At 46.3% G+C, this 9,668-nt stretch overlaps 1 protein-coding gene and 1 pseudogene across 3 annotated transcripts in view; one reads left to right on the top strand and one right to left on the bottom strand.

The window, feature by feature from the left end:
• CHN2 (chimerin 2) overlaps positions 1-9,668 on the bottom strand; it is a 348,821-nt gene that overhangs the window by 106,304 nt on the left and 232,849 nt on the right. The window lies entirely within an intron of this gene.
• Positions 8,398-8,495, top strand: LOC114007426 (uncharacterized; annotated as a pseudogene).

Below are 9,668 nucleotides of genomic sequence, written 5' to 3'. Positions count from 1 at the left end.
AAAAAAAAAAAAAAAAAAAAAAAAAAAAAAAAAGAAAAAAGAAAAGAAAAGAAAAAGAAAAATGGTCAAAGTCTTCTTCCCGGAACTTCCAGTAAAAGTCTATTGTCTTTCATTGGCTCTGATTTGACCCGATGACCACCTAGACTATCTGGAGATCAGCCTCAAATCACGATCCACCTCTGGGATCAGGGGCAGCTTTGACTCCCCCGGAAATTGGTTGCTGTCAGTGGGAAGCAGGAGTGGCTCTGGCTGAAATTTCTAGAGTGTGTGCAGGTCCTGATGGTAAAGGTGCCAACTACTTACTATGGAGGTGGAGGTAGAGAGACTGCTACTTCCTGATTAGACAGACACAGGTGGTGGAAATACAAGAGAGAGAGCACACCTGTGTGAGGCCAAAGAAAGAAAATAATGGGTTTCACTTAAATTGGGTTTCATCCCACTGTGTTTGATGACATCTTGAGCGTGGGACTTCAGTGTGTGCATAAGAGTGAGACCTGGGGGTGGCTCTTCATTGGCGAGCTGTACGCGGATGGCAGAGTTAAACCGCCAAATCACGTGAGAACAATAAATGCTGCATGTGTAAACTTTCACTTATTGTTCTGGTGACTCAGCTCCTCTACTCAGCTCCGCTTCCCACCCCCATGAGAGCCATTGGAAAGCGCTCTAGGGGCACGGTCAGGTAAGGGCTCTGTGAGTCCAGCCCGGTATCGTGCCCCCTGCACATCTCTGCAGCTGGATGAGTCCTGGGTGACAGCATCATTTACCTCCCGCTGTCAGAGGCAGTAAAAGTGGCATGATTCCTTTCCAACGCCTCCCTGGAGAGGTACACAGCAAACATCTCTAAAAGGTGGGCTTTCATCCATCAACGCCTGTCTACTGCAGCAGTTAAAGCTCAGTCCACAGTGTGTGGGGGAGTCCCAAGATCCTTTCAGAGAAGATTAACAATTGCCTTTTCCAGTGATTGACACTGCAACGAGCCTTTAGGAAAATACTACTTCCTGGGGCCAGCAGGTGGTGTGGCAGGTAAGACACTGGATTCTCACATGGTTGACCATGGTTTGAGTCCTGGACTCGGTGGCTTTAAAATCATGCCAGGAGTGTGTGTGTGTGTGTGTGCGTGTGTGTGTGTGTGTGCGCGTGTGTGTGTGTGTGCCTAAAATTCTGAGAGGAGAATGGAGGAAAAGGGACTGCAGCATGGCCACCACCCACCCACCCCAGAGGGAGTGATTTCTCACTTCTTTCTGTCTCTCTCTGGTGAGTGCATACCCTAGGATAAAAACAAAACCAAAAACAAAACAAAAAAGATACTACCACTTCCTAAGTTTTCATCTGAAAAATCTCCATGTAACTGAACAAGCTTTAAAACATTCCTCTCTTTCCCCCAGTTACATATCTGTGTGAGGCCAGAGCCTCTTCCCACCGTACCAACAAAACAACGTGCCCTCGAGGACTGAGGACAGGAGCAGATGCGACTCCAGCTGTCCTCTACGAAGCTAGACCCTATGGATATTTACAGAAATGTAAAAACAATGCCGATATTCTCATTACTTTTTGCATTTTGGAAAACGGTATTTTTACAAAAATATGTTACTTACACTGACACATAATGGGTTTGTTGCTGTTATGTTTAAAACGATGACTAAATATCTTGTTTTCAGGTTTGCTGTCTAATACAGTAGATATCTAGATATAACCCACATAAACAAAAGCTCTTTGACATCCTCATTTTTTTTTAAATTTGTCTATTATGATAGTAAAAGAAACTCTACTCATTTCATCTGGGAAAGACAGAAAGCCACTCTCAACAGCAGTCTGGTGAGGCAATTCGCTGCAAGCCTGGGTCAGCCCAGATCAGACACATGTGACCCTGTGCACTTAGGGAGATCTCATATGGAAACCCAGGACCTTCCCATGTTGGATCTACTGATAGCTGCATCACCACTGTGCCAACACCTGGCCCCCCCGCGGTAGTTTCAAAGAATATAAAGGGGGGTCCTGCAGCCCAGAAGTCTGAGCACCCCTGGACTAGAATCTCCATGAATTAGATAGCAGGGATATTTTTCTGGTTAAGTGTCCCAGCCTGGCAGAGCCGCTCACACACTCATAGAGACAATGAGTAGCAACTATACAGAAGGAAGCCCCAAGCCATCGCACAGCTGGATCTGACTATAAAACCTGAGGAAATGGGGACAATTCAGTGGGTTTGTTGCTGGAAATTTGTTCTTCCTCATTACTCTCCCATCTGTTGGGTTTGGTACTCTAAATGTCACCAGCATGAAACCCTCCTTTCAACCGCATGATGGCACTGTTTGCTCAGAAAACACTTCAGGCAGGGCCTCCACATCTCTAAATTCGGTTTCCTGGAGAGATTTTGGAGGGGGATAAAAAAGGGAGGGTTTGGCCTATCTCACATAGACACGTGCTAAATGCATTAGAATGACTTCTCTTTTTGTTCCTGTAAAACTCTAACCTTGAGAACACTGATAGAGATTGGTAAAAAGATGTCCTCTCATGATATCAACCAGTGCACAGAATAACTTTTTATTTAGTTATTCTTCTATGGCAGGGGCTCTCAACTTTGATTGCTCATCAGAATCAGCTGGAGTTTCTAAAATTTAGATGTTGGGGGGATGGAGTGTGGTGTGTGGTAAACACCCACTCTTTGAGACTGACTCACCTGGGAAGGTTCCAGGTTCATTTCTGGGGACCTCCTGGTGCACATGCCCTGTAGGAATGTGCCCATGATCCGGGGCTGGCTGAACTTATCAGGAATGCTCGCTTTGTGTGTGTGTGTATGTGTGTGTGTGTATGTGTGTGTGTCTTGCTCATGGAAAAGAATATATAGGGTTTAAAAAGAATCCTGGGACCAGCAGTTGGCATGACGGCTATGTCGCTGGACTCCCACGTAGTCAACCGCAGTTCGAGTCCTGGACCTGGTGGCTTAAACTCATGCCGGGCGCGTGTGCGTGCGTGCGTGCCCAAGATCCCGAGAGGAGAATGGAGGAGAAGGGATTGCGGCGTGACCATCTCCCCTGGGGGGTGATTTCTCGCTTTCTGTCTCTCTGTCTTTCTCTGTCTTTCTGGCGAGCGCACACGCCCGATAGCAAAAACCTTTCCAGAAAAAAAAGTAAAAAGAATCCAGGTGCACAGGCCTTACCATAGGTAGTTAAGTCTGGATTTCTCGGGATGGGCGCCAGGGATGGTTTTGTTTGTTTGGTTAACTCCCTAATAAATTCTAGTGTGCAGCTAAGGTTGCATGTCATCTTCCTGCAAACTGTCACAGAGAAGCCATCAACTGGCCCAGAGAAAGGAACACTGGCTCTTGCTTGACCCGTCATTAAATTCTGTAAATCTGGCTCCAGGTCATTGCTTCTCATCATTTTAATTTTAGCAAAAAGTCTTAGAAAAGGAGCCAGGAACATAGAAATAAAATAAAACCCTGAACCAGCATAGGCAATCATCACCCCCAGAGCTAACTGTCTTACGATATTTTCACAGAGGACTTTTCACATGTTTGGAGAGGTGAACGCCACAGTCCAACGTAGGACATACAAGAGGTTCGGAAACACCCGAGGTATAAAGAGCTGAGAAAGGGGTCTTTAAAGAAAATGGTCCCCTAAACGTCTGATAACCCTTCTTTCCCTGTCTTGCCTTTAACCTAACCCAGGTTTTCAGCACGGAGCTCCACTTTAGAATTACCTAGAGAGCCTTAAAAATACAGATATTTCCATCTCGCATGGGAACTTTCATTCAATGGGTCAGGAAGCACTGAATGTGGGCATCGTTTAAAAGCTCCTAGGGTGATTGCAGCCCGGAGTCAGTGTGAGAATCACCAACCTAACCCCATCAGTGATTGCTCAGACTGCGTGATTCATTCCGTATCACCAGGGGATTTGGATTTAAAATCATGCTTGGCAAAACCTGGTTTCATGAGCAAATGTAATCTAAGTTCAAATCCATTCTTACAACGTTCGAACGCATTCCGTCTTGAGTCTGTACGGGTGGGAAGATGGATAACGGGATCATGACTGGGCCTGTCACTTTTACTTGCTAAGTTATGCTCATCTTCATTTATCTTCGACTCCCAGGAACAGACTGGGTATGTCAGTTACATATTATTCCGTGGGACCTCCTGTGGAGAAAAGCTACAGGTTTTCCAGCCCTGGTGATAGGAATAAATTCGCTTCAGCTTCTCAGTGCTTTCTACATTAGGGATTCAGGCTTTATCTTTTTTTTTTTTTTTTGAGAGGTTTTTGCCATAGGGCGCATGCACTCGCCATCCCCCCCAGGGGGGATGGCCATGCCACAATCCCTTCTCCTCCATTCTCCTCTCGGGATGTTGGGCATGCATGCACACGTGCCCGGCGTGAGTTGAAGCCACCGGGTCCAGGACTCGAACCACGGTCAACTACTTGGGAGTCCAGCAACATAGCCATTACGCTAACTGCTGGTCCCTTCAGGCTTTATCTTTAGCAAATAAATGCAGGGCCTCAGCCTGGTGAAGGGAGGAGGAAGGCACCACGTTTGAATCTGCCGTCCTCATGAAGTCATAGAGCCTCTCCACCCTGGCGGACAAAGGTTCCCTCCTCAGTGGCTCAACTGTGGCTCCCCTTCCAGAAAAGGGCTACCCCACCATCTCACATGAACCCCTATTTTGGCTTCTGAACCCAGCTAGTGTTACGTAGGTAGTTGCAACAAGACGAACAGTGGACTGGTGGAATGCCATATGCCCGGGATGGTGTTCTGTTCACATCCTGTCACCCTGCCCCTCCCAGGCTCAGTCTCTGCCCTGCCTTTGCCTGTGGTAGAGAAGCTGACCCCTATAGACTGCATCCCCGGCTCTTCTGTCCCCTGGCTTTTTGCTGGGTTTGGTCAATGGGAAGTCCGAGCAGATCAAAGGGTGGGAGAAGAGAGATTTGGACATGAGTAAAGTCATGAAGGGGGCATCAGCCCCTGGGTGCAATCATGAGATTGAGGGAGAGTCACAGGAAGGACCCAAATGTCCCCTAAGGCTTCTGTTGGGGAGCGAGGCCTAGGGATGCTTTCATTCTCAGTAGGGCCATTGCCACTTGTTCAAGGAGCACATAGGAACATGCGGCGTCAGTGCTAGGGAAGCTACCTGCACAGGCCCGCTGGTCCCACGGTGGGAACCGTGACATAGTGAATGAGTCACCTGGAAAGTGAAATGAGGAAGCTGGAGAGGAAAAACAACAAAAGCAATTTTTCTAGGTTTTTGCCATAGGGCATGTGGGCTCTCCAGGGAGAGACAGGGTCAATGAGAAATCACACCCTGGGGAATGGCCACACCGCAATCCCTTCTCCTCCTTCTCCTCTTGGGATTTCGGGCGTTCACACACATGCTCCTGGTGTGCGTTTCAAGCTGCCAGGTCTGGAACTTCACTGTGGTCAGCCATGCGGGAGTCCAGCGCCCCAACACCACAACACCCGCTGGCCCCACAAAATTACTTGTTCAAGGAGAGAAAAGGTGGGGCGGGGACTCTGAAGTAGTTCTGTAAAGGACATCCCAAAGGGGCTTGAAGACTTTCAACCCAGAAAAACAGCTTCTGTTGGTTTGAAAGGAGAAAGGAGAGAAAAGGTGGGGTGGGGACTCTGAAGTAGTTCTGTAAAGGACAGCACAAAGGGGCTTGAAGACTGCATGTGGGCTCTCCAGGGAGAGACAGGGTCAATGAGAAATCACACCCTGGGGAATGGCCACACCGCAATCCCTTCTCCTCCTTCTCCTCTTGGGATTTCGGGCGTTCACACACATGCTCCTGGTGTGCGTTTCAAGCTGCCAGGTCTGGAACTTCACTGTGGTCAGCCATGCGGGAGTCCAGCGCCCCAACACCACAACACCCGCTGGCCCCACAAAATTACTTGTTAAAGGAGAGAAAAGGTGGGGTGGGGACTCTGAAGTAGTTGTGTAAAGGACATCCCAAAGGGGCTTGAAGACTTTCAACCCAGAAAAACAGCTTCTGTTGGTTTGAAAGGAGGCAAAAAGAAACAGAAGAGGGCTTCCTCGCCACAGAAAGCAAGCAAGAGGGGGATCAGCAGATAGCATAATGGGTATGTTGCTGGACACCCACGTTGTTAACCGCAGTTCGAGTCCTGGACTTAGAAGCCTAAAACTCATGCCAGGTGCGAGCGTGTGTGTGTGTGCACTCAAAATCCTGAGGGGAGAACAGAGGAGAAGGGACTGTAGCATGATCATCCCTCTCTGGAGCGGGGGATGATTTCTTGCTTTCTGTCTCTCTGTCTCTCTCTCTCTGTCTGGCGAGCGCACACGCCCTATAGCAAAATCCTCTCCAAAAAAACCCCCCATAAAATCAAAAACAAAACTCATGCCAGGTGCGAGCGTGTGTGTGTGTGTGCACTCAAAATCCTGAGGGGAGAACAGAGGAGAAGGGACTGTAGCATGATCATCCCTCTCTGGAGCGGGGGATGATTTCTTGCTTTCTATCTCTCTGTCTCTGTCTCTCCAGCAAGTGCCTACTCCCTGCAGCAAAAGTCCCTCAAAAGAAAAAAAGAAAACAAGAGGAACCTGAGGGTTGATTGGCAGCAGTTTGAAAAAGGAGGTGCAGGTGGTGGAGAGATGCAAGAAGGCTGGGGGAAAGGCAGCGAGGGTCCCAGGGGAGCATAGCTGAGGAGTCTATGGGTACGGTGGGGCAATCCCAGGAAGGGAGCGAAAGCCACCCTAACTCCAGGGATAAGCACACCATATGTGGCAATTTCTGCCCTGTGCAACAATTACCCTCTTCCATGGCCCCAACCTTCACTCAAAGTCCACTAGACACAGACTTAGCTAACAATCCCAGGGGATTAGTGAAGGAAGAAAGGTCCTCTCAGCACAGGGCTGAAGGACAGCCAGACGGGTACAGACGGTCTGGGTGCAGTTTGCTTTAACATATGTGAATTCAAGATATAATGCATTTTTTTCTTTTGGATAGGTTTTTGCTATAGCTCGCCAGAAAGGCAGAGAGAGACAGAGAGACAGAGAGCGAGAAATCACCCCCTGGGGGGATGGCCACGCCGCAATCCCTTCTCCTGCATTTCACCTCTGAGGATCTTGGGCATGCAGGCAACATGCGCCTGGTGTGAGTTTAAGCCACCGGATCCAGGACTCCAAGTGCTGTTTACTACATGGGAGTCCAGTGACAATAGCCATTACGTCAGCTGCTGGTCCCCAATGTATTCTTTTTTTCTTATCTCATTTTTTTGAATAGAGTACTGTATTGTCATGGATCAAAAGTCAGAGTGAGAAAGAGTAGCAGGAACCAGTTCTTTCCCACACACCACCTCTCAGACGCCCTCTCCCCCTCCCCACAGGCAACTAATGGCACTGGCTCTTTCATCCTTCCAGGGATGTTTTATGACTTGCAAGAAAGAAACAAAAGCAATTTTTTTCCAGTTTATACAAATCATACCATGCTATGCATACTAATATTTTGAGATAGTTTTTTTTTTTCATATAATAACTCCAGGGATATTTCCATATTAACCCACAACCCTCTTTATTTTTTTCTTGGAGTTGCATGATGACCACAGTTCATTTAAGCAGTCCCAAATTGGGAAGCATTTAGGTTGCTTTCTAACTATTGCAGCTATTAAAAAAAAATGGGAAAATAAACTGGTACTAACTGGTAAGATATATCACTAAATGTGCTCTTTTTTTTTTTTTTTTTTTTTTATTATAACAGACGGCTAATGCATTAACCAGAGACAAAGTGAGAGGGAGAGGGAGAAAGCAGTCACCAATGGGGCATCTCACACCGCAGTCCCTTCTTCTCCATTTCTCCTTTCTGTCAATTTTGGGCACAAACACACACATGCCGGGTGTGTTTTTCAAGAAAGCCACTGGGGTTATCTCCAAAAACTATGGTTAGCCATGTGGGATCCAGCTTCCCTTAATCATCACATTATAGGGGCAGGTCCCTAAATGTGCCAATGGTATGGATGGTTGTTCTCAGTAAAACATAAATGCAATTTGTGTTTATTTTAAAGTTTATTTTATTCATGATAGAGCATATGCATTCATGCATGAGAAATAAAGAGAGAGAGAGACAAGAACCCTTGATAGGCTGTGATCCCCTTCCTGGATCCTCTAGCTTGTCGGATGCCTGCACCTGCCCGGCATGCTTTTAAGCCAGTTTGGGAATCCAAACCTGCAGTCAGCCATCCATGTAACTTCCAGCACTCTAGTTCAGTTTGCCACTCACTGCACCACCAGGCCAGGCCATAAATGCAATTGAACATGACAAAGCACAATGTTTAATAAAGAAAACATGCTGTTGAAAACATCACTGTTTCATGCATAAGGCGTTTTCAAAAAGCTCACAGAAAATGTGTATGATGAAAAACTATTGCATGGATTTCAAATGGTCTTTGTTCCAAAATAAACTCATCTTCGCAGCACATATAGTAAAACAATACAGAGAAAATGAGCGTGGCCTCTGCCCAAAGATGACACGCCACTTCACGAAGTGTCCCATATTTTATAAGTAAGTAAAGTCACCTTTGAATTTCATGTTTCCAGAAACATTGTGAGATACGCTCATATTAGATTCAGTTAGGTATACTTTATAAGAAAGCTTGGTTATTGCAGCAGGGAATAGAGTGCATTTTCAAAAATAGATCATGTAAACATGGATTGATTTTTAGCACAAGTCGACGTGGGAGAGCCCAAACCAAGGGTGTTTACTTACAGCCAAAAGGGCAATAGGACAGCGAGAGGCCCAGCTGCTCAGCAGATTTAAAGAGCTCTGAACTTGGAATTAGGAAGCTGCGGTTCCATTCATCACCCTGCCATTGCGAACTTTCTAATAAAATGGAGATGGTGGTTCCCGCCCTGGGGACCTGGCAAAGTTGTTCCAAGGATAACATGTGAGATGATCTCACCCATGTGAAATCTGTTTGTGAGCTATAAATGTCGGAACCAATGTTAACTTCTGTTGTCATTCTTTTATTGCTTAGGGTGCCATTTTTGAAGGTCGGCAGGTAATCCATCTATGGAATAAATTCTGAAATATATTTCATAAAAGAAATTATACCAGGCATGACTATTTTAATTAAATGCACCGAATGGTGGCCCTTATATATCATCATGTTTTTTAAACCAATTAAATAAATAAGCAGAAAGGAAAAAAGGAAACAGATTGCTATTGGCTAACCACCACTTCTCTTTTTTTCTTTTTCTTTCTTTTTTTTTTTTTGCATTCTTCCCATCTTTCCACCTCATCTACAGTTATTAAAATCAAGCTCACTGCTAATAACCTTGACAAGGAGGTAGACCTAGAAATTAGTTAAATCTTGTGGGGTAGGGAATATTTTTTTACCAATTAACATTGGTAATATTCTTGGATTCACAGGTAACATAGTCTCTCTGAATTTATTTGAAAATGGCTAATGAAGGGAACCAGCAGTTAGCATAATGGCTATGTCGCTGGACTCCCACATAGTCGACTGTGGTTCATGTCCCGGACCCGGTGGCTTAAAACTCACGCCGGGCGCGTGTGCGTGCGTGCCCAAGATCCCAAGAGGAGAATGGAGGAGAAGGGATTGCGGCGTGACCATCCCCCCTGGGGGGTGATTTCTCGCTTTCTGTCTCTATGTCTCTCTCTGTCTGTCTGGCGAGCGCACGCGCCCTACAGTGAAAATCTCTCCAAAAAAAA

Source organism: Tupaia chinensis, unplaced genomic scaffold (genome assembly GCF_000334495.1).
Source record: "Tupaia chinensis unplaced genomic scaffold, TupChi_1.0 Scaffold000170_1, whole genome shotgun sequence".
Lineage (NCBI taxonomy): Eukaryota > Metazoa > Chordata > Mammalia > Scandentia > Tupaiidae > Tupaia > Tupaia belangeri.
Note: the sequence above shows the minus strand (reverse complement) of the source record. Positions and strands in the feature narration are given on the sequence as shown.